This window comes from Phyllobates terribilis, unplaced genomic scaffold, assembly GCF_046119375.1.
Source record: "Phyllobates terribilis strain yellow unplaced genomic scaffold, ASM4611937v1 Scaffold_1__5_contigs__length_1240528914, whole genome shotgun sequence".
Lineage (NCBI taxonomy): Eukaryota > Metazoa > Chordata > Amphibia > Anura > Dendrobatidae > Phyllobates > Phyllobates terribilis.
This window is the reverse complement of record NW_027362761.1, coordinates 11,408,857-11,433,678: the sequence shown is the minus strand read 5'-3', so window position 1 is coordinate 11,433,678 and position 24,822 is coordinate 11,408,857. Positions and strand designations below refer to the sequence as shown.

The following is a 24,822-nucleotide window of genomic DNA, read 5'->3' as shown; positions in this document are numbered from 1 at the left end:
AACGAGAACTAGAACGAGAGCGAGAGCGAACTAGAGCGAGAGCGAACTAGAGCGAGAGCGAACTAGAGCGAGAGCGAACTAGAGCGAGAGCGAACTAGAGCGAGAGCGAACTAGAGCGAGAGCGAACTAGAGCGAGAGCGAACTAGAGCTAGAGCGAACTAGAGCTAGAGCGAACTAGAGCGAGAGCGAACGAGAATTAGAACGAGAGCGAGAGCGAACGAGAATTAGAACGAGAGCGAGAGCGAACGAGAACTAGAACGAGAGCGAGAGCGAACGAGAACTAGAGCGAGAGCGAACGAGAACTAGAGCGAGAGCGAACGAGAATTAGAACGAGAGCGAGAGCGAACGAGAACTAGAGCGAGAGCGAACGAGAATTAGAACGAGAGCGAGAGCGAACGAGAACTAGAGCGAGAGCGAACGAGAACTAGAGCGAGAGCGAACGAGAACTAGAACGAGAGCGAACGAGAACTAGAACGAGAGCGAGAGCGAACGAGAACTAGAACGAGAGCGAGAGCGAACGAGAACTAGAACGAGAGCGAACGAGAGCGAGAGCGAACGAGAGCGAGAGCGAGAGCGAACGAGAACTAGAGCGAGAGCAAACGAGAACTAGAGCGAGAGCGAACGAGAACTAGAGCGAGAGCGAACGAGAACTAGAGCGAGAGCGAACGAGAACTAGAGCGAGAGCGAACGAGAACTAGAGCGAGAGCGAACGAGAACTAGAGCGAGAGCGAACGAGAACTAGAGCGAGAGCGAACGAGAACTAGAGCGAGAGCGAACGAGAACTAGAGCGAGAGCGAACGAGAACTAGAGCGAGAGCGAACGAGAACTAGAGCGAGAGCGAACGAGAACTAGAGCGAGAGCGAACTAGAGCGAGAGCGAACTAGAGCGAGAGCGAACTAGAGCGAGAGCGAACTAGAGCGAGAGCGAACTAGAGCGAGAGCGAACGAGAGCTAGAGCGAGAGCGAACGAGAGCGAACGAGAACGAGAGCGAACGAGAACGAGAGCGAACGAGAACGAGAGCGAACGAGAACGAGAGCGAACGAGAACGAGAGCGAACGAGAACGAGAGCGAACGAGAACGAGAGCGAACGAGAACGAGAGCGAACGAGAACGAGAGCGAACGAGAACGAGAGCGAACGAGAACGAGAGCGAGAGCGAACGAGAACGAGAGCGAGAGCGAACGAGAACGAGAGCGAGAGCGAACGAGAACGAGAGCGAGAGCGAACGAGAGCGAGAGCGAACGAGAGCGAGAGCGAACGAGAGCGAGAGCGAACGAGAGCGAGAGCGAGAGCGAGAGCGAACGAGAACTAGAGCGAGAGCAAACGAGAACTAGAGCGAGAGCGAACGAGAACTAGAGCGAGAGCGAACGAGAACTAGAGCGAGAGCGAACGAGAACTAGAGCGAGAGCGAACGAGAACTAGAGCGAGAGCGAACGAGAACTAGAGCGAGAGCGAACGAGAACTAGAGCGAGAGCGAACGAGAACTAGAGCGAGAGCGAACGAGAACTAGAGCGAGAGCGAACGAGAACTAGAGCGAGAGCGAACGAGAACTAGAGCGAGAGCGAACGAGAACTAGAGCGAGAGCGAACGAGAACTAGAGCGAGAGCGAACGAGAACTAGAGCGAGAGCGAACGAGAACTAGAGCGAGAGCGAACGAGAACTAGAGCGAGAGCGAACGAGAACTAGAACGAGAGCGAACGAGAACTAGAACGAGAGCGAGAGCGAACGAGAACTAGAACGAGAGCGAGAGCGAACGAGAGCGAGAGCGAACTAGAGCGAGAGCGAACTAGAGCGAGAGCGAACTAGAGCGAGAGCGAACTAGAGCGAGAGCGAACTAGAGCGAGAGCGAACGAGAACTAGAACGAGAGCGAACGAGAACTAGAACGAGAGCGAGAGCGAACGAGAACTAGAACGAGAGCGAACGAGAACTAGAGCGAGAGCGAACGAGAACTAGAGCGAGAGCGAACGAGAACTAGAACGAGAGCGAACGAGAACTAGAGCGAGAGCGAACGAGAGCGAACGAGAGCGAGAGCGAACTAGAGCGAGAGCGAACGAGAACTAGAGCGAGAGTGAACGAGAACTAGAGCGAGAGCGAACGAGAACTAGAACGAACTAGAACTAGAGCGAGAGCGAACGAGAACTAGAGCGAACGAGAACTAGAGCGAGAGTGAACGAGAACTAGAACGAACTAGAACTAGAGCGAGAGCGAACGAGAACTAGAGCGAACGAGAACTAGAGCGAACGAGAACTAGAGCGAGAGCGAACGAGAACTAGAGCGAACGAGAACTAGAACGAGAGCGAACGAGAACTAGAACGAGAGCGAACGAGAACTAGAGCGAGAGCGAACGAGAACTAGAACGAGAGCGAGAGCGAACGAGAGCGAACGAGAGCGAGAGCGAACGAGAACTAGAACGAGAGCGAGAGCGAACGAGAGCGAACGAGAGCGAGAGCGAACGAGAACTAGAACGAGAGCGAGAGCGAACGAGAACGAGAGCGAACGAGAACGAGAGCGAACGAGAACGAGAGCGAACGAGAACTAGAACGAGAGCGAACGAGAACTAGAACGAGAGCGAGAGCGAACGAGAACTAGAGCGAGAGCGAACGAGAACTAGAGGGAGAGCGAACGAGAACTAGAACGAGAGCGAGAGCGAACGAGAGCGAACTAGAGCGAGAGCGAACTAGAGCGAACGAGAACTAGAACGAGAGCGAGAGCGAACGAGAGCGAACTAGAGCGAGAGCGAACTAGAGCGAGAGCGAACTAGAGCGAGAGCGAACTAGAGCGAGAGCGAACTAGAGCGAGAGCGAACTAGAGCGAGAGCGAACGAGAACTAGAACTAGAGCGAGAGCGAACTAGAGCGAGAGCGAACTAGAGCGAGAGCGAACTAGAGCGAGAGCGAACTAGAGCGAGAGCGAACTAGAACTAGAGCGAGAGCGAACGAGAACGAGAGCGAACGAGAGCGAGAGCGAACTAGAGCGAGAGCGAACGAGAACTAGAGCGAGAGCGAACGAGAACTAGAGCGAGAGCGAACGAGAACTAGAGCGAGAGCGAACGAGAACTAGAGCGAGAGCGAGAGCGAACGAGAACTAGAGCGAGAGCGAACGAGAACTAGAGCGAGAGCGAACGAGAACTAGAGCGAGAGCGAACGAGAACTAGAGCGAGAGCGAACGAGAACTAGAGCGAGAGCGAACGAGAACTAGAGCGAGAGCGAACGAGAACTAGAGCGAGAGCGAACGAGAACTAGAGCGAGAGCGAACGAGAACTAGAGCGAGAGCGAACGAGAACTAGAGCGAGAGCGAACGAGAACTAGAGCGAGAGCGAACGAGAACTAGAGCGAGAGCGAACGAGAACTAGAGCGAGAGCGAACGAGAACTAGAGCGAGAGCGAACGAGAACTAGAGCGAGAGCGAACGAGAACGAGAGCGAGAGCGAACGAGAACTAGAGCGAGAGCGAACGAGAACGAGAGCGAACGAGAACTAGAACGAGAGCGAACGAGAACTAGAACGAGAGCGAACGAGAACTAGAACGAGAGCGAACTAGAACTAGAACGAGAGCGAACTAGAACGAGAGCGAACGAGAACTAGAACGAGAGCGAACGAGAACTAGAGCGAGAGCGAACGAGAACTAGAGCGAGAGCGAACGAGAACTAGAGCAAGAGCGAACGAGAACTAGAGCGAGAGCGAACGAGAACTAGAGCGAGAGCGAACGAGAACTAGAGCGAGAGCGAACGAGAACTAGAGCGAGAGCGAACGAGAACTAGAGCGAGAGCGAACGAGAACTAGAACGAGAGCGAACGAGAACTAGAACGAGAGCGAGAGCGAACGAGAGCGAACGAGAACGAGAGCGAACGAGAGCGAGAGCGAACTAGAGCGAGAGCCAACGAGAGCGAACGAGAGCGAACGAGAGCGAGAGCGAACTAGAGCGAGAGCCAACGAGAGCGAGAGCCAACGAGAGCGAGAGCCAACGAGAGCGAGAGCCAACGAGAGCGAGAGCCAACGAGAGCGAGAGCGAACTAGAGCGAGAGCGAACGAGAACTAGAGCGAGAGTGAACGAGAACTAGAGCGAGAGCGAGAGCGAACGAGAACTAGAGCGAGAGCGAACGAGAATGAGAGCGAGAGCGAACGAGAACTAGAGCGAGAGCGAACGAGAACTAGAGCGAGAGCGAACGAGAACTAGAGCGAGAGCGAACGAGAACTAGAGCGAGAGCGAACGAGAACTAGAGCGAGAGCGAACGAGAACTAGAGCGAGAGCGAACTAGAGCGAGAGCCAACGAGAGCGAACGAGAGCGAGAGCGAACTAGAGCGAGAGCCAACGAGAGCGAGAGCCAACGAGAGCGAGAGCCAACGAGAGCGAACGAGAGCGAGAGCGAACTAGAGCGAGAGCGAACGAGAACTAGAGCGAGAGTGAACGAGAACTAGAGCGAGAGCGAGAGTGAACGAGAACTAGAGCGAGAGCGAGAGCGAACGAGAACTAGAGCGAGAGCGAACGAGAACGAGAGCGAGAGCGAACGAGAACTACAGCGAGAGCGAACTAGAGCGAGAGCGAACTAGAGCGAGAGCGAACTAGAGCGAGAGCGAACTAGAGCGAGAGCGAACTAGAGCGAGAGCGAACTAGAGCGAGAGCGAACGAGAACTAGAGCGAGAGCGAGAGCGAACGAGAACTAGAGCGAGAGCGAGAGCGAACGAGAACTAGAGCGAGAGCGAACGAGAACTAGAGCGAGAGCGAACGAGAACTAGAGCGAGAGCGAACGAGAACTAGAGCGAGAGCGAACGAGAACTAGAGCGAGAGCGAACGAGAACTAGAGCGAGAGCGAACGAGAACTAGAGCGAGAGCGAACGAGAACTAGAGCGAGAGCGAACGAGAACTAGAGCGAGAGCGAACGAGAACTAGAGCGAGAGCGAACGAGAACTAGAGCGAGAGCGAACGAGAACTAGAGCGAGAGCGAACGAGAACTAGAGCGAGAGCGAACGAGAACTAGAGCGAGAGCGAACGAGAACTAGAACGAGAGCGAACGAGAACTAGAACGAGAGCGAACGAGAACTAGAACGAGAGCGAACGAGAGCGAACGAGAACTAGAACGAGAGCGAACGAGAACTAGAACGAGAGCGAACGAGAACTAGAACGAGAGCGAACGAGAACTAGAACGAGAGCGAGAGCGAACGAGAACTAGAGCGAGAACTAGAGCGAACGAGAACTAGAGCGAGAGCGAACGAGAACTAGAGCGAGAGCGAACGAGAACTAGAGCGAGAGCGAACGAGAACTAGAGCGAGAGCGAACGAGAACGAGAGCGAACGAGAACGAGAGCGAGAGCGAACGAGAACGAGAGCGAGAGCGAACGAGAACTAGAACGAGAGCGAACGAGAACTAGAACGAGAGCGAACGAGAACTAGAGCGAGAGCGAACGAGAACTAGAACGAGAGCGAACGAGAACTAGAACGAGAGCGAACGAGAACTAGAGCGAGAGCGAACGAGAACTAGAGCGAGAGCGAACGAGAACTAGAGCGAGAGCGAACGAGAACGAGAGCGAGAGCGAACGAGAACGAGAGCGAGAGCGAACGAGAACTAGAACGAGAGCGAACGAGAACTAGAGCGAACGAGAACTAGAGCGAGAGCGAACGAGAACTAGAACGAGAGCGAACGAGAACTAGAACGAGAGCGAACGAGAACTAGAGCGAGAGCGAACGAGAACTAGAGCGAGAGCGAACGAGAACTAGAGCGAGAGCGAACGAGAACTAGAGCGAGAGCGAACGAGAACGAGAGCGAGAGCGAACGAGAACTAGAGCGAGAGCGAACGAGAACTAGAGCGAGAGCGAACGAGAACTAGAGCGAGAGCGAACGAGAACTAGAGCGAGAGCGAACGAGAACTAGAGCGAGGGCGAACGAGAACTAGAGCGAGAGCGAACGAGAACTAGAGCGAGAGCGAACGAGAACTAGAACGAGAGCGAACGAGAACTAGAACGAGAGCGAACGAGAACTAGAACGAGAGCGAACGAGAACTAGAACGAGAGCGAGAGCGAACGAGAACTAGAGCGAGAGCGAACGAGAACTAGAGCGAGAGCGAACGAGAACTAGAGCGAGAGCGAACGAGAACTAGAGCGAGAGCGAACGAGAACTAGAGCGAGAGCGAACGAGAACTAGAGCGAGAGCGAACGAGAACTAGAGCGAGAGCGAACGAGAACTAGAGCGAGAGCGAACGAGAACTAGAACGAGAGCGAACGAGAACTAGAACGAGAGCGAACGAGAACTAGAACGAGAGCGAACGAGAGCGAAAGAGAACTAGAACGAGAGCGAACGAGAACTAGAACGAGAGCGAACGAGAACTAGAACGAGAGCGAACGAGAACTAGAACGAGAGCGAGAGCGAACGAGAACTAGAGCGAGAGCGAGAGCGAACGAGAACTAGAGCGAGAGCGAACGAGAACTAGAGCGAGAGCGAACGAGAACTAGAGCGAGAGCGAACGAGAACTAGAGCGAGAGCGAACGAGAACGAGAGCGAGAGCGAACGAGAACGAGAGCGAACGAGAACGAGAGCGAGAGCGAACGAGAACTAGAACGAGAGCGAACGAGAACTAGAACGAGAGCGAACGAGAACTAGAGCGAGAGCGAACGAGAACTAGAACGAGAGCGAACGAGAACTAGAACGAGAGCGAACGAGAACTAGAGCGAGAGCGAACGAGAACTAGAGCGAGAGCGAACGAGAACTAGAGCGAGAGCGAACGAGAACGAGAGCGAGAGCGAACGAGAGCGAGAGCGAACGAGAACTAGAACGAGAGCGAACGAGAACTAGAGCGAACGAGAACTAGAGCGAGAGCGAACGAGAACTAGAACGAGAGCGAACGAGAACTAGAACGAGAGCGAACGAGAACTAGAGCGAGAGCGAACGAGAACTAGAGCGAGAGCGAACGAGAACTAGAGCGAGAGCGAACGAGAACGAGAGCGAGAGCGAACGAGAACGAGAGCGAGAGCGAACGAGAACTAGAGCGAGAGCGAACGAGAACGAGAGCGAGAGCGAACGAGAACGAGAGCGAGAGCGAACGAGAACGAGAGCGAGAGCGAACGAGAACTAGAACGAGAGCGAACGAGAACTAGAACGAGAGCGAACGAGAACTAGAGCGAGAGCGAACGAGAACTAGAACGAGAGCGAACGAGAACTAGAACGAGAGCGAGAGCGAACGAGAACTAGAGCGAGAACTAGAGCGAACGAGAACTAGAGCGAGAGCGAACGAGAACTAGAGCGAGAGCGAACGAGAACTAGAGCGAGAGCGAACGAGAACTAGAGCGAGAGCGAACGAGAACTAGAGCGAGAGCGAACGAGAACTAGAGCGAGAGCGAACGAGAGCGAGAGCGAACGAGAACTAGAACGAGAGCGAACGAGAACTAGAACGAGAGCGAACGAGAACTAGAACGAGAGCGAACGAGAACTAGAACGAGAGCGAGAGCGAACGAGAACTAGAGCGAGAGCGAACGAGAAGTAGAGCGAGAGCGAACGAGAAGTAGAGCGAGAGCGAACGAGAACTAGAGCGAGAGCGAACGAGAACTAGAGCGAGAGCGAACGAGAACTAGAGCGAGAGCGAACGAGAACTAGAGCGAGAGCGAACGAGAACTAGAGCGAGAGCGAACGAGAACTAGAGCGAGAGCGAACGAGAACTAGAGCGAGAGCGAACGAGAACTAGAGCGAACGAGAACTAGAGCGAGAGCGAACGAGAACTAGAGCGAGAGCGAACGAGAACTAGAGCGAGAGCGAACGAGAACTAGAGCGAGAGCGAACGAGAACTAGAGCGAGAGCGAACGAGAACTAGAGCGAGAGCGAACGAGAACTAGAGCGAGAGCGAACGAGAACTAGAGCGAGAGCGAACGAGAACTAGAGCGAGAGCGAACGAGAACTAGAGCGAGAGCGAACGAGAACTAGAGCGAGAGCGAACGAGAACTAGAGCGAGAGCGAACGAGAACTAGAGCGAACGAGAACTAGAGCGAACGAGAACTAGAGCGAACGAGAACTAGAGCGAGAGCGAACGAGAACTAGAGCGAGAGCGAACGAGAACTAGAGCGAGAGCGAACGAGAACTAGAGCGAGAGCGAACGAGAACTAGAGCGAGAGCGAACGAGAACTAGAGCGCGAGCGAACGAGAACTAGAGCGAGAGCGAACGAGAACTAGAGCGAGAGCGAACGAGAACGAGAGCGAGAGCGAACGAGAACTAGAACGAGAGCGAACGAGAACTAGAACGAGAGCGAACGAGAACTAGAGCGAGAGCGAACGAGAACTAGAACGAGAGCGAACGAGAACTAGAACGAGAGCGAACGAGAACTAGAGCGAGAACTAGAGCGAACGAGAACTAGAGCGAGAGCGAACGAGAACTAGAGCGAGAGCGAACGAGAACTAGAGCGAGAGCGAAAGAGAACTAGAGCGAGAGCGAACGAGAACGAGAGCGAGAGCGAGAGCGAACGAGAGCGAGAGCGAGAGCGAACGAGAACTAGAACGAGAGCGAACGAGAACTAGAACGAGAGCGAGAGCGAACGAGAACTAGAACGAGAGCGAGAGCGAACGAGAACTAGAACGAGAACGAGAGCGAACGAGAACTAGAGCGAGAGCGAACGAGAACTAGAGCGAGAGCGAACGAGAACTAGAGCGAGAGCGAACGAGAACTAGAGCGAGAGCGAACGAGAACTAGAGCGAGAGCGAACGAGAACTAGAGCGAGAGCGAACGAGAACTAGAGCGAGAGCGAACGAGAACTAGAGCGAGAGCGAACGAGAACTAGAGCGAGAGCGAACGAGAACTAGAGCGAGAGCGAACGAGAACTAGAGCGAGAGCGAACGAGAACTAGAGCGAGAGCGAACGAGAACTAGAGCGAGAGCGAACGAGAACTAGAGCGAGAGCGAACGAGAACTAGAGCGAGAGCGAACGAGAACTAGAGCGAGAGCGAACGAGAACTAGAGCGAGAGCGAACGAGAACTAGAGCGAGAGCGAACGAGAACTAGAGCGAGAGCGAACGAGAACTAGAGCGAGAGCGAACGAGAACTAGAGCGAGAGCGAACGAGAACTAGAGCGAGAGCGAACGAGAACTAGAGCGAGAGCGAACGAGAACTAGAGCGAGAGCGAGAGCGAACGAGAACTAGAGCGAGAGCGAGAGCGAACGAGAACTAGAGCGAGAGCGAACGAGAACTAGAGCGAACGAGAACTAGAGCGAACGAGAACTAGAGCGAGAGCGAGAGCGAACGAGAACTAGAGCGAGAGCGAACGAGAACTAGAGCGAGAGCGAACGAGAACTAGAGCGAGAGCGAACGAGAACTAGAGCGAGAGCGAACGAGAACTAGAGCGAGAGCGAACGAGAACTAGAGCGAGAGCGAACGAGAACTAGAGCGAGAGCGAACGAGAACTAGAGCGAGAGCGAACGAGAACTAGAGCGAGAGCGAACGAGAACTAGAGCGAGAGCGAACGAGAACTAGAGCGAGAGCGAACGAGAACTAGAGCGAGAGCGAACGAGAACTAGAGCGAGAGCGAACGAGAACTAGAGCGAGAGCGAACGAGAACTAGAGCGAGAGCGAACGAGAACTAGAGCGAGAGCGAACGAGAACTAGAGCGAGAGCGAACGAGAACTAGAGCGAGAGCGAACGAGAACTAGAACGAGAGCGAACGAGAACTAGAACGAGAGCGAACGAGAGCGAACGAGAACTAGAACGAGAGCGAACGAGAACTAGAACGAGAGCGAACGAGAACTAGAACGAGAGCGAACGAGAACTAGAACGAGAGCGAGAGCGAACGAGAACTAGAGCGAGAACTAGAGCGAACGAGAACTAGAGCGAGAGCGAACGAGAACTAGAGCGAGAGCGAACGAGAACTAGAGCGAGAGCGAACGAGAACTAGAGCGAGAGCGAACGAGAACTAGAGCGAGAGCGAACGAGAACTAGAGCGAGAGCGAACGAGAACTAGAGCGAGAGCGAACGAGAACGAGAGCGAGAGCGAACGAGAACGAGAGCGAGAGCGAACGAGAACTAGAACGAGAGCGAACGAGAACTAGAACGAGAGCGAACGAGAACTAGAGCGAGAGCGAACGAGAACTAGAACGAGAGCGAACGAGAACTAGAACGAGAGCGAACGAGAACTAGAACGAGAGCGAACGAGAACTAGAGCGAGAGCGAACGAGAACTAGAGCGAGAGCGAACGAGAACGAGAGCGAGAGCGAACGAGAACTAGAACGAGAGCGAGAGCGAACGAGAACTAGAGCGAGAACTAGAGCGAACGAGAACTAGAGCGAGAGCGAACGAGAACTAGAGCGAGAGCGAACGAGAACTAGAGCGAGAGCGAACGAGAACTAGAGCGAGAGCGAACGAGAACTAGAGCGAGAGCGAACGAGAACGAGAACGAGAGCGAACGAGAGCGAGAGCGAACGAGAACTAGAACGAGAGCGAACGAGAACTAGAACGAGAGCGAACGAGAACTAGAACGAGAGCGAGAGCGAACGAGAACTAGAACGAGAGCGAGAGCGAACGAGAACTAGAGCGAGAGCGAACGAGAACTAGAGCGAGAGCGAACGAGAACTAGAGCGAGAGCGAACGAGAACTAGAGCGAGAGCGAACGAGAACTAGAGCGAGAGCGAACGAGAACTAGAGCGAGAGCGAACGAGAACTAGAGCGAGAGCGAACGAGAACTAGAGCGAGAGCGAACGAGAACTAGAGCGAGAGCGAACGAGAACTAGAGCGAGAGCGAACGAGAACTAGAGCGAGAGCGAACGAGAACTAGAGCGAGAGCGAACGAGAACTAGAGCGAGAGCGAACGAGAACTAGAGCGAGAGCGAACGAGAACTAGAGCGAGAGCGAACGAGAACTAGAGCGAGAGCGAACGAGAACTAGAACGAGAGCGAACGAGAACTAGAACGAGAGCGAACGAGAACTAGAACGAGAGCGAGAGCGAACGAGAACTAGAGCGAGAACTAGAGCGAACGAGAACTAGAGCGAGAGCGAACGAGAACTAGAGCGAGAGCGAACGAGAACTAGAGCGAGAGCGAACGAGAACTAGAGCGAGAGCGAACGAGAACTAGAGCGAGAGCGAACGAGAACTAGAGCGAGAGCGAACGAGAACTAGAGCGAGAGCGAACGAGAACGAGAGCGAGAGCGAACGAGAACTAGAACGAGAGCGAACGAGAACTAGAACGAGAGCGAACGAGAACTAGAGCGAGAGCGAACGAGAACTAGAACGAGAGCGAACGAGAACTAGAGCGAGAACTAGAGCGAACGAGAACTAGAGCGAGAGCGAACGAGAACTAGAGCGAGAGCGAACGAGAACTAGAGCGAGAGCGAACGAGAACTAGAGCGAGAGCGAACGAGAACTAGAGCGAGAGCGAACGAGAACGAGAGCGAGAGCGAACGAGAATGAGAGCGAGAGCGAACGAGAACTAGAACGAGAGCGAACGAGAACTAGAACGAGAGCGAGAGCGAACGAGAACTAGAACGAGAGCGAGAGCGAACGAGAACTAGAGCGAGAGCGAACGAGAACTAGAACGAGAGCGAACGAGAACTAGAGCGAGAGCGAACGAGAACTAGAACGAGAGCGAACGAGAACTAGAACGAGAGCGAACGAGAACTAGAGCGAGAACTAGAGCGAACGAGAACTAGAGCGAGAGCGAACGAGAACTAGAGCGAGAGCGAACGAGAACTAGAGCGAGAGCGAACGAGAACTAGAGCGAGAGCGAACGAGAACTAGAGCGAGAGCGAACGAGAACGAGAGCGAACGAGAATGAGAGCGAACGAGAATGAGAGCGAGAGCGAACGAGAACTAGAACGAGAGCGAACGAGAACTAGAACGAGAGCGAGAGCGAACGAGAACTAGAACGAGAGCGAGAGCGAACGAGAACTAGAACGAGAGCGAGAGCGAACGAGAACTAGAACGAGAGCGAGAGCGAACGAGAACTAGAACGAGAGCGAACGAGAACTAGAACGAGAGCGAGAGCGAACGAGAACTAGAACGAGAGCGAGAGCGAACGAGAACTAGAACGAGAGCGAGAGCGAACGAGAACTAGAACGAGAGCGAACGAGAACTAGAACGAGAGCGAACGAGAACTAGAACGAGAGCGAACGAGAACTAGAGCGAGAGCGAACGAGAACTAGAACGAGAGCGAGAGCGAACGAGAACTAGAACGAGAGCGAGAGCGAACGAGAACTAGAGCGAGAGCGAGAGCGAACGAGAACTAGAACGAGAGCGAACGAGAACTAGAACGAGAGCGAGAGCGAACGAGAACTAGAGCGAGAGCGAGAGCGAACGAGAACGAGAGCGAACGAGAACTAGAACGAGAGCGAACGAGAACTAGAACGAGAGCGAGAGCGAACGAGAACTAGAACGAGAGTGAACGAGAACTAGAACGAACTAGAACTAGAGCGAGAGCGAACGAGAACTAGAGCGAACGAGAACTAGAGCGAACGAGAACTAGAGCGAACGAGAACTAGAGCGAGAGCGAACGAGAACTAGAGCGAACGAGAACTAGAACGAGAGCGAGAGCGAACGAGAACTAGAACGAGAGCGAACGAGAACTAGAGCGAGAGCGAACGAGAACTAGAACGAGAGCGAGAGCGAACGAGAGCGAACGAGAGCGAGAGCGAACGAGAACTAGAACGAGAGCGAGAGCGAACGAGAGCGAGAGTGAACGAGAACTAGAACGAGAGCGAGAGCGAACGAGAACGAGAGCGAACGAGAACGAGAGCGAACGAGAACGAGAGCGAACGAGAACGAGAGCGAACGAGAACTAGAACGAGAGCGAACGAGAACTAGAACGAGAGCGAGAGCGAACGAGAACTAGAGCGAGAGCGAACGAGAACTAGAGGGAGAGCGAACGAGAACTAGAGGGAGAGCGAACGAGAACTAGAACGAGAGCGAGAGCGAACGAGAGCGAACTAGAGCGAGAGCGAACTAGAGCGAGAGCGAACTAGAGCGAGAGCGAACTAGAGCGAGAGCGAACTAGAGCGAGAGCGAACTAGAGCGAGAGCGAACTAGAGCGAGAGCGAACTAGAGCGAGAGCGAACGAGAACTAGAACTAGAGCGAGAGCGAACTAGAGCGAGAGCGAACTAGAGCGAGAGCGAACTAGAGCGAGAGCGAACTAGAGCGAGAGCGAACTAGAGCGAGAGCGAACTAGAGCGAGAGCGAACTAGAGCGAGAGCGAACTAGAACTAGAGCGAGAGCGAACGAGAACGAGAGCGAACGAGAACGAGAGCGAGAGCGAACTAGAGCGAGAGCGAGAGCGAACTAGAGCGAACGAGAACTAGAGCGAGAGCGAACGAGAACTAGAGCGAGAGCGAACGAGAACTAGAGCGAGAGCGAACGAGAACTAGAGCGAGAGCGAACGAGAACTAGAACGAGAGCGAGAGCGAACGAGAGCGAGAGTGAACGAGAACTAGAACGAGAGCGAGAGCGAACGAGAACGAGAGCGAACGAGAACGAGAGCGAACGAGAACGAGAGCGAACGAGAACGAGAGCGAACGAGAACTAGAACGAGAGCGAACGAGAACTAGAACGAGAGCGAGAGCGAACGAGAACTAGAGCGAGAGCGAACGAGAACTAGAGGGAGAGCGAACGAGAACTAGAGGGAGAGCGAACGAGAACTAGAACGAGAGCGAGAGCGAACGAGAGCGAACTAGAGCGAGAGCGAACTAGAGCGAGAGCGAACTAGAGCGAGAGCGAACTAGAGCGAGAGCGAACTAGAGCGAGAGCGAACTAGAGCGAGAGCGAACTAGAGCGAGAGCGAACTAGAGCGAGAGCGAACGAGAACTAGAACTAGAGCGAGAGCGAACTAGAGCGAGAGCGAACTAGAGCGAGAGCGAACTAGAGCGAGAGCGAACTAGAGCGAGAGCGAACTAGAGCGAGAGCGAACTAGAACTAGAGCGAGAGCGAACGAGAACGAGAGCGAACGAGAACGAGAGCGAGAGCGAACTAGAGCGAGAGCGAGAGCGAACTAGAGCGAACGAGAACTAGAGCGAGAGCGAACGAGAACTAGAGCGAGAGCGAACGAGAACTAGAGCGAGAGCGAACGAGAACTAGAGCGAGAGCGAACGAGAACTAGAGCGAGAGCGAACGAGAACTAGAGCGAGAGCGAACGAGAACTAGAGCGAGAGCGAACGAGAACTAGAGCGAGAGCGAACGAGAACTAGAGCGAGAGCGAACAAGAACTAGAGCGAGAGCGAACGAGAACTAGAGCGAGAGCGAACGAGAACTAGAGCGAGAGCGAACGAGAACTAGAGCGAGAGCGAACGAGAACTAGAACGAGAACTAGAGCGAGAGCGAACGAGAACTAGAGCGAGAGCGAACGAGAACTAGAGCGAGAGCGAACGAGAACTAGAGCGAGAGCGAACGAGAACTAGAGCGAGAGCGAACGAGAACTAGAGCGAGAGCGAACGAGAACTAGAGCGAGAGCGAACGAGAACTAGAGCGAGAGCGAGAGCGAACGAGAGCGAACGAGAACTAGAACGAGAGCGAACGAGAACTAGAACGAGAGCGAACGAGAACTAGAACGAGAGCGAACTAGAACTAGAACGAGAGCGAACTAGAACGAGAGCGAACGAGAACTAGAACGAGAGCGAACGAGAACTAGAGCGAGAGCGAACGAGAACTAGAGCGAGAGCGAACGAGAACTAGAGCGAGAGCGAACGAGAACTAGAGCGAGAGCGAACGAGAACTAGAGCGAGAGCGAACGAGAACTAGAACGAGAGCGAACGAGAACTAGAACGAGAGCGAGAGCGAACGAGAGCGAACGAGAACGAGAGCGAACGAGAGCGAGAGCGAACTAGAGCGAGAGCCAACGAGAGCGAACGAGAGCGAACGAGAGCGAGAGCGAACTAGAGCGAGAGCCAACGAGAGCGAGAGCCAACGAGAGCGAGAGCCAACGAGAGCGAGAGCCAACGAGAGCGAGAGCCAACGAGAGCGAGAGCCAACGAGAGCGAGAGCCAACGAGAGCGAGAGCCAACGAGAGCGAGAGCGAACGAGAACTAGAGCGAGAGTGAACGAGAACTAGAGCGAGAGCGAACGAGAACTAGAGCGAGAGCGAACGAGAACTAGAGCGAGAGCGAACGAGAATGAGAGCGAGAGCGAACGAGAACTAGAGCGAGAGCGAACGAGAACTAGAGCGAGAGCGAACGAGAACTAGAGCGAGAGCGAACGAGAACTAGAGCGAGAGCGAACGAGAACTAGAGCGAGAGCGAACGAGAACTAGAGCGAGAGCGAACTAGAGCGAGAGCCAACGAGAGCGAGAGCGAACTAGAGCGAGAGCCAACGAGAGCGAGAGCCAACGAGAGCGAGAGCCAACGAGAGCGAACGAGAGCGAGAGCGAACTAGAGCGAGAGCGAACGAGAACTAGAGCGAGAGTGAACGAGAACTAGAGCGAGAGCGAGAGTGAACGAGAACTAGAGCGAGAGCGAACGAGAACTAGAGCGAGAGCGAACGAGAACGAGAGCGAGAGCGAACGAGAACTACAGCGAGAGCGAACTAGAGCGAGAGCGAACTAGAGCGAGAGCGAACGAGAACTAGAGCGAGAGTGAACGAGAACTAGAGCGAGAGCGAGAGTGAACGAGAACTAGAGCGAGAGCGAGAGCGAACGAGAACTAGAGCGAGAGCGAACGAGAACGAGAGCGAGAGCGAACGAGAACTACAGCGAGAGCGAACTAGAGCGAGAGCGAACTAGAGCGAGAGCGAACTAGAGCGAGAGCGAACGAGAACTAGAGCGAGAGTGAACGAGAACTAGAGCGAGAGCGAGAGTGAACGAGAACTAGAGCGAGAGCGAACGAGAACTAGAGCGAGAGCGAACGAGAACGAGAGCGAGAGCGAACGAGAACTACAGCGAGAGCGAACTAGAGCGAGAGCGAACTAGAGCGAGAGCGAACTAGAGCGAGAGCGAACTAGAGCGAGAGCGAACGAGAACTAGAGCGAGAGCGAGAGCGAACGAGAACTAGAGCGAGAGCGAGAGCGAACGAGAACTAGAGCGAGAGCGAACGAGAACTAGAACTAGAACGAGAGCGAACGAGAACTAGAACGAGAGCGAACGAGAACTAGAACGAGAGCGAGAGCGAACGAGAACTAGAGCGAGAACTAGAGCGAACGAGAACTAGAGCGAGAGCGAACGAGAACTAGAGCGAGAGCGAACGAGAACTAGAGCGAGAGCGAACGAGAACTAGAGCGAGAGCGAACGAGAACTAGAGCGAGAGCGAACGAGAACGAGAGCGAGAGCGAACGAGAACGAGAGCGAGAGCGAACGAGAACTAGAACGAGAGCGAACGAGAACTAGAACGAGAGCGAACGAGAACTAGAGCGAGAGCGAACGAGAACTAGAACGAGAGCGAACGAGAACTAGAACGAGAGCGAACGAGAACTAGAGCGAGAGCGAACGAGAACTAGAGCGAGAGCGAACGAGAACTAGAGCGAGAGCGAACGAGAACGAGAGCGAGAGCGAACGAGAACGAGAGCGACAGCGAACGAGAACTAGAACGAGAGCGAACGAGAACTAGAGCGAACGAGAACTAGAGCGAGAGCGAACGAGAACTAGAACGAGAGCGAACGAGAACTAGAACGAGAGCGAACGAGAACTAGAGCGAGAGCGAACGAGAACTAGAGCGAGAGCGAACGAGAACTAGAGCGAGAGCAAACGAGAACGAGAGCGAGAGCGAACGAGAACGAGAGCGAACGAGAACGAGAGCGAGAGCGAACGAGAACGAGAGCGAGAGCGAACGAGAGCGAGAGCGAACGAGAACGAGAGCGAGAGCGAACGAGAACTAGAACGAGAGCGAACGAGAACTAGAGCGAGAGCGAACGAGAACTAGAGCGAGAGCGAACGAGAACTAGAACGAGAGCGAGAGCGAACGAGAACTAGAGCGAGAACTAGAGCGAACGAGAACTAGAGCGAGAGCGAACGAGAACTAGAGCGAGAGCGAACGAGAACTAGAGCGAGAGCGAACGAGAACTAGAGCGAGAGCGAACGAGAACTAGAGCGAGAGCGAACGAGAACTAGAGCGAGAGCGAACGAGAAAGAGAACGAGAGCGAACGAGAGCGAGAGCGAACGAGAACTAGAACGAGAGCGAACGAGAACTAGAACGAGAGCGAACGAGAACTAGAACGAGAGCGAGAGCGAACGAGAACTAGAACGAGAGCGAGAGCGAACGAGAACTAGAGCGAGAGCGAACGAGAACTAGAGCGAGAGCGAACGAGAACTAGAGCGAGAGCGAACGAGAACTAGAGCGAGAGCGAACGAGAACTAGAGCGAGAGCGAACGAGAACTAGAGCGAGAGCGAACGAGAACTAGAGCGAGAGCGAACGAGAACTAGAGCGAGAGCGAACGAGAACTAGAGCGAGAGCGAACGAGAACTAGAGCGAGAGCGAACGAGAACTAGAGCGAGAGCGAACGAGAACTAGAGCGAGAGCGAACGAGAACTAGAGCGAGAGCGAACGAGAACTAGAGCGAGAGCGAACGAGAACTAGAGCGAGAGCGAACGAGAACTAGAGCGAGAGCGAACGAGAACTAGAGCGAGAGCGAACGAGAACTAGAACGAGAGCGAACGAGAACTAGAACGAGAGCGAACGAGAACTAGAACGAGAGCGAGAGCGAACGAGAACTAGAGCGAGAACTAGAGCGAACGAGAACTAGAGCGAGAGCGAACGAGAACTAGAGCGAGAGCGAACGAGAACTAGAGCGAGAGCGAACGAGAACTAGAGCGAGAGCGAACGAGAACTAGAGCGAGAGCGAACGAGAACTAGAGCGAGAGCGAACGAGAACGAGAGCGAGAGCGAACGAGAACTAGAACGAGAGCGAACGAGAACTAGAACGAGAGCGAACGAGAACTAGAGCGAGAGCGAACGAGAACTAGAACGAGAGCGAACGAGAACTAGAGCGAGAACTAGAGCGAACGAGAACTAGAGCGAGAGCGAACGAGAACTAGAGCGAGAGCGAACGAGAACTAGAGCGAACGAGAACTAGAGCGAGAGCGAACGAGAACTAGAGCGAGAGCGAACGAGAACGAGAGCGAGAGCGAACGAGAATGAGAGCGAGAGCGAACGAGAACTAGAACGAGAGCGAACGAGAACTAGAACGAGAGCGAGAGCGAACGAGAACTAGAACGAGAGCGAGAGCGAACGAGAACTAGAGCGAGAGCGAACGAGAACTATAACGAGAGCGAACGAGAACTAGAGCGAGAGCGAACGAGAACTAGAACGAGAGCGAACGAGAACTAGAACGAGAGCGAACGAGAACTAGAGCGAGAACTAGAGCGAACGAGAACTAGAGCGAGAGCGAACGAGAACTAGAGCGAGAGCGAACGAGAACTAGAGCGAGAGCGAACGAGAACTAGAGCGAGAGCGAACGAGAACTAGAGCGAGAGCGAACGAGAACGAGAGCGAACGAGAATGAGAGCGAGAGCGAACGAGAACTAGAACGAGAGCGAACGAGAACTAGAACGAGAGCGAGAGCGAACGAGAACTAGAACGAGAGCGAGAGCGAACGAGAACTAGAACGAGAGCGAGAGCGAACGAGAACTAGAACGAGAGCGAACGAGAACTAGAACGAGAGCGAGAGCGAACGAGAACTAGAACGAGAGCGAGAGCGAACGAGAACTAGAACGAGAGCGAGAGCGAACGAGAACTAGAACGAGAGCGAACGAGAACTAGAACGAGAGCGAACGAGAACTAGAACGAGAGCGAACGAGAACTAGAGCGAGAGCGAACGAGAACTAGAACGAGAGCGAGAGCGAACGAGAACTAGAACGAGAGCGAGAGCGAACGAGAACTAGAACGAGAGCGAGAGCGAACGAGAACTAGAACGAACGAGAACTAGAACGAGAGCGAACGAGAACTAGAGCGAGAGCGAGAGCGAACGAGAACGAGAGCGAACGAGAACTAGAACGAGAGCGAACGAGAACTAGAACGAGAGCGAGAGCGAACGAGAACTAGAACGAGAGTGAACGAGAACTAGAACGAACTAGAACTAGAGCGAGAGCGAACGAGAACTAGAGCGAACGAGAACTAGAGCGAACGAGAACTAGAGCGAACGAGAACTAGAGCGAGAGCGAACGAGAACTAGAGCGAACGAGAACTAGAACGAGAGCGAGAGCGAACGAGAACTAGAACGAGAGCGAACGAGAACTAGAGCGAGAGCGAACGAGAACTAGAACGAGAGCGAGAGCGAACGAGAGCGAACGAGAGCGAGAGCGAACGAGAACTAGAACGAGAGCGAGAGCGAACGAGAGCGAGAGTGAACGAGAACTAGAACGAGAGCGAGAGCGAACGAGAACGAGAGCGAACGAGAACGAGAGCGAACGAGAACGAGAGCGAACGAGAACTAGAACGAGAGCGAACGAGAACTAGAACGAGAGCGAGAGCGAACGAGAACTAGAGCGAGAGCGAACGAGAACTAGAGGGAGAGCGAACGAGAACTAGAACGAGAGCGAGAGCGAACGAGAGCGAACTAGAGCGAGAGCGAACTAGAGCGAGAGCGAACTAGAGCGAGAGCGAACTAGAGCGAGAGCGAACTAGAGCGAGAGCGAACTAGAGCGAGAGCGAACTAGAGCGAGAGCGAACTAGAGCGAGAGCGAACGAGAACTAGAACTAGAGCGAGAGCGAACTAGAGCGAGAGCGAACTAGAGCGAGAGCGAACTAGAGCGAGAGCGAACTAGAGCGAGAGCGAACTAGAGCGAGAGCGAACTAGAGCGAGAGCGAACTAGAACTAGAGCGAGAGCGAACGAGAACGAGAGCGAACGAGAACGAGAGCGAGAGCGAACTAGAGCGAGAGCGAGAGCGAACTAGAGCGAACGAGAACTAGAGCGAGAGCGAACGAGAACTAGAGCGAGAGCGAACGAGAACTAGAGCGAGAGCGAACGAGAACTAGAGCGAGAGCGAACGAGAACTAGAGCGAGAGCGAACGAGAACTAGAGCGAGAGCGAACGAGAACGAGAACTAGAGCGAGAGCGAACGAGAACTAGAGCGAGAGCGAACGAGAACTAGAGCGAGAGCGAACAAGAACTAGAGCGAGAGCGAACAAGAACTAGAGCGAGAGCGAACGAGAACTAGAGCGAGAGCGAACGAGAACTAGAGCGAGAGCGAACGAGAACTAGAGCGAGAGCGAACGAGAACTAGAGCGAGAGCGAACGAGAACTAGAACGAGAACTAGAGCGAGAGCGAACGAGAACTAGAGCGAGAGCGAACGAGAACTAGAGCGAGAGCGAACGAGAACTAGAGCGAGAGCGAACGAGAACTAGAGCGAGAGCGAACGAGAACTAGAACGAGAACTAGAGCGAGAGCGAACGAGAACTAGAGCGAGAGCGAACGAGAACTAGAGCGAGAGCGAACGAGAACTAGAGCGAGAGCGAACGAGAGCGAACGAGAACTAGAACGAGAGCGAACGAGAACTAGAACGAGAGCGAACGAGAACTAGAACGAGAGCGAACGAGAACTAGAACGAGAGCGAACTAGAACTAGAACGAGAGCGAACTAGAACGAGAGCGAACGAGAACTAGAACGAGAGCGAACGAGAACTAGAGCGAGAGCGAACGAGAACTAGAGCGAGAGCGAGAGCGAACGAGAACTAGAGCGAGAGCGAACGAGAACTAGAGCGAGAGCGAACGAGAACTAGAGCGAGAGCGAACGAGAACTAGAGCGAGAGCGAACGAGAACTAGAACGAGAGCGAACGAGAACTAGAACGAGAGCGAGAGCGAACGAGAACGAGAGCGAACGAGAGCGAGAGCGAACTAGAGCGAGAGCCAACGAGAGCGAACGAGAGCGAGAGCGAACTAGAGCGAGAGCCAACGAGAGCGAGAGCCAACGAGAGCGAGAGCCAACGAGAGCGAGAGCCAACGAGAGCGAGAGCCAACGAGAGCGAGAGCCAACGAGAGCGAGAGCCAACGAGAGCGAGAGCCAACGAGAGCGAGAGCCAACGAGAGCGAGAGCGAACGAGAACTAGAGCGAGAGTGAACGAGAACTAGAGCGAGAGCGAACGAGAACTAGAGCGAGAGCGAACGAGAATGAGAGCGAGAGCGAACGAGAACTAGAGCGAGAGCGAACGAGAACTAGAGCGAGAGCGAACGAGAACTAGAGCGAGAGCGAACGAGAACTAGAGCGAGAGCGAACGAGAACTAGAGCGAGAGCGAACGAGAACTAGAGCGAGAGCGAACTAGAGCGAGAGCCAACGAGAGCGAGAGCGAACTAGAGCGAGAGCCAACGAGAGCGAGAGCCAACGAGAGCGAGAGCCAACGAGAGCGAGAGCCAACGAGAGCGAACGAGAGCGAGAGCGAACTAGAGCGAGAGCGAACGAGAACTAGAGCGAGAGTGAACGAGAACTAGAGCGAGAGCGAGAGTGAACGAGAACTAGAGCGAGAGCGAGAGCGAACGAGAACTAGAGCGAGAGCGAGAGTGAACGAGAACTAGAGCGAGAGCGAGAGTGAACGAGAACTAGAGCGAGAGCGAGAGCGAACGAGAACTAGAGCGAGAGCGAACGAGAACGAGAGCGAGAGCGAACGAGAACTACAGCGAGAGCGAACTAGAGCGAGAGCGAACTAGAGCGAGAGCGAACGAGAACTAGAGCGAGAACTAGAGCGAGAGCGAACGAGAATGAGAGCGAGAGCGAACGAGAACTAGAGCGAGAGCGAACGAGAACTAGAGCGAGAGCGAACGAGAACTAGAGCGAGAGCGAACGAGAACTAGAGCGAGAGCGAACGAGAACTAGAGCGAGAGCGAACGAGAACTAGAGCGAGAGCGAACTAGAGCGAGAGCCAACGAGAGCGAGAGCGAACTAGAGCGAGAGCCAACGAGAGCGAGAGCCAACGAGAGCGAGAGCCAACGAGAGCGAGAGCCAACGAGAGCGAACGAGAGCGAGAGCGAACTAGAGCGAGAGCGAACGAGAACTAGAGCGAGAGTGAACGAGAACTAGAGCGAGAGCGAGAGTGAACGAGAACTAGAGCGAGAGCGAGAGCGAACGAGAACTAGAGCGAGAGCGAGAGTGAACGAGAACTAGAGCGAGAGCGAGAGTGAACGAGAACTAGAGCGAGAGCGAGAGCGAACGAGAACTAGAGCGAGAGCGAACGAGAACGAGAGCGAGAGCGAACGAGAACTACAGCGAGAGCGAACTAGAGCGAGAGCGAACTAGAGCGAGAGCGAACGAGAACTAGAGCGAGAGTGAACGAGAACTAGAGCGAGAGCGAGAGTGAACGAGAACTAGAGCGAGAGCGAGAGCGAACGAGAACTAGAGCGAGAGCGAACGAGAACGAGAGCGAGAGCGAACGAGAACTACAGCGAGAGCGAACTAGAGCGAGAGCGAACTAGAGCGAGAGCGAACTAGAGCGAGAGCGAACGAGAACTAGAGCGAGAGTGAACGAGAACTAGAGCGAGAGCGAGAGTGAACGAGAACTAGAGCGAGAGCGAACGAGAACTAGAGCGAGAGCGAACGAGAACGAGAGCGAGAGCGAACGAGAACTACAGCGAGAGCGAACTAGAGCGAGAGCGAACTAGAGCGAGAGCGAACTAGAGCGAGAGCGAACGAGAACTAGAGCGAGAGCGAGAGCGAACGAGAACTAGAGCGAGAGCGAGAGCGAACGAGAACTAGAGCGAGAGCGAACGAGAACTAGAACTAGAACTAGAGCGAACGAGAACTAGAACGAGAGCGAACGAGAACTAGAACGAGAGCGAGAGCGAACGAGAACTAGAGCGAGAACTAGAGCGAACGAGAACTAGAGCGAGAGCGAACGAGAACTAGAGCGAGAGCGAACGAGAACTAGAGCGAGAGCGAACGAGAACTAGAGCGAGAGCGAACGAGAACTAGAGCGAGAGCGAACGAGAACGAGAGCGAGAGCGAACGAGAACGAGAGCGAGAGCGCACGAGAACTAGAACGAGAGCGAACGAGAACTAGAACGAGAGCGAACGAGAACTAGAGCGAGAGCGAACGAGAACTAGAACGAGAGCGAACGAGAACTAGAACGAGAGCGAACGAGAACTAGAGCGAGAGCGAACGAGAACTAGAGCGAGAGCGAACGAGAACTAGAGCGAGAGCGAACGAGAACGAGAGCGAGAGCGAACGAGAACGAGAGCGACAGCGAACGAGAACTAGAACGAGAGCGAACGAGAACTAGAGCGAACGAGAACTAGAGCGAGAGCGAACGAGAACTAGAACGAGAGCGAACGAGAACTAGAACGAGAGCGAACGAGAACTAGAACGAGAGCGAACGAGAACTAGAGCGAGAGCGAACGAGAACTAGAGCGAGAGCGAACGAGAACTAGAGCGAGAGCGAACGAGAACGAGAGCGAGAGCGAACGAGAACGAGAGCGAACGAGAACGAGAGCGAGAGCGAACGAGAACGAGAGCGAGAGCGAACGAGAGCGAGAGCGAACGAGAACGAGAGCGAGAGCGAACGAGAACTAGAACGAGAGCGAACGAGAACTAGAGCGAGAGCGAACGAGAACTAGAGCGAGAGCGAACGAGAACTAGAACGAGAGCGAGAGCGAACGAGAACTAGAGCGAGAACTAGAGCGAACGAGAACTAGAGCGAGAGCGAACGAGAACTAGAGCGAGAGCGAACGAGAACTAGAGCGAGAGCGAACGAGAACTAGAGCGAGAGCGAACGAGAACTAGAGCGAGAGCGAACGAGAACTAGAGCGAGAGCGAACGAGAACTAGAGCGAGAGCGAACGAGAACTAGAGCGAGAGCGAACGAGAACTAGAGCGAGAGCGAGAGCGAACGAGAACGAGAGCGAACGAGAGCGAGAGCGAACGAGAACTAGAACGAGAGCGAACGAGAACTAGAACGAGAGCGAACGAGAACTAGAACGAGAGCGAACGAGAACTAGAGCGAGAGCGAACGAGAACTAGAGCGAGAGCGAACGAGAACTAGAGCGAGAGCGAACGAGAACTAGAGCGAGAGCGAACGAGAACTAGAGCGAGAGCGAACGAGAACTAGAGCGAGAGCGAACGAGAACTAGAGCGAGAGCGAACGAGAACTAGAGCGAGAGCGAACGAGAACTAGAGCGAGAGCGAACGAGAACTAGAGCGAGAGCGAACGAGAACTAGAGCGAGAGCGAACGAGAACTAGAGCGAGAGCGAACGAGAACTAGAGCGAGAGCGAACGAGAACTAGAGCGAGAGCGAACGAGAACTAGAGCGAGAGCGAACGAGAACTAGAGCGAGAGCGAACGAGAACTAGAGCGAGAGCGAACGAGAACTAGAGCGAGAGCGAACGAGAACTAGAGCGAGAGCGAACGAGAACTAGAGCGAGAGCGAACGAGAACTAGAACGAGAGCGAACGAGAACTAGAACGAGAGCGAACGAGAACTAGAACGAGAGCGAGAGCGAACGAGAACTAGAACGAGAGCGAGAGCGAACGAGAACTAGAGCGAACGAGAACTAGAGCGAACGAGAACTAGAGCGAACGAGAACTAGAGCGAACGAGAACTAGAGCGAGAGCGAACGAGAACTAGAGCGAGAGCGAACGAGAACTAGAGCGAGAGCGAACGAGAACTAGAGCGAGAGCGAACGAGAACTAGAGCGAGAGCGAACGAGAACTAGAGCGAGAGCGAACGAGAACTAGAGCGAGAGCGAACGAGAACTAGAGCGAGAGCGAACGAGAACGAGAGCGAGAGCGAACGAGAACTAGAACGAGAGCGAACGAGAACTAGAACGAGAGCGAACGAGAACTAGAACGAGAGCGAACGAGAACTAGAGCGAGAACTAGAGCGAACGAGAACTAGAGCGAGAGCGAACGAGAACTAGAGCGAGAGCGAACGAGAACTAGAGCGAGAGCGAACGAGAACTAGAGCGAGAGCGAACGAGAACTAGAGCGAGAGCGAACGAGAACGAGAGCGAGAGCGAGAGCGAGAGCGAACG

General features: G+C 54.3%; 1 protein-coding gene across 1 annotated transcript in view; it reads right to left on the bottom strand.

Moving 5' to 3' along the window:
* Nucleotides 1-24,822, bottom strand: part of LOC141165509 (proprotein convertase subtilisin/kexin type 4-like) — a 707,768-nt gene that overhangs the window by 285,589 nt on the left and 397,357 nt on the right. The window lies entirely within an intron of this gene.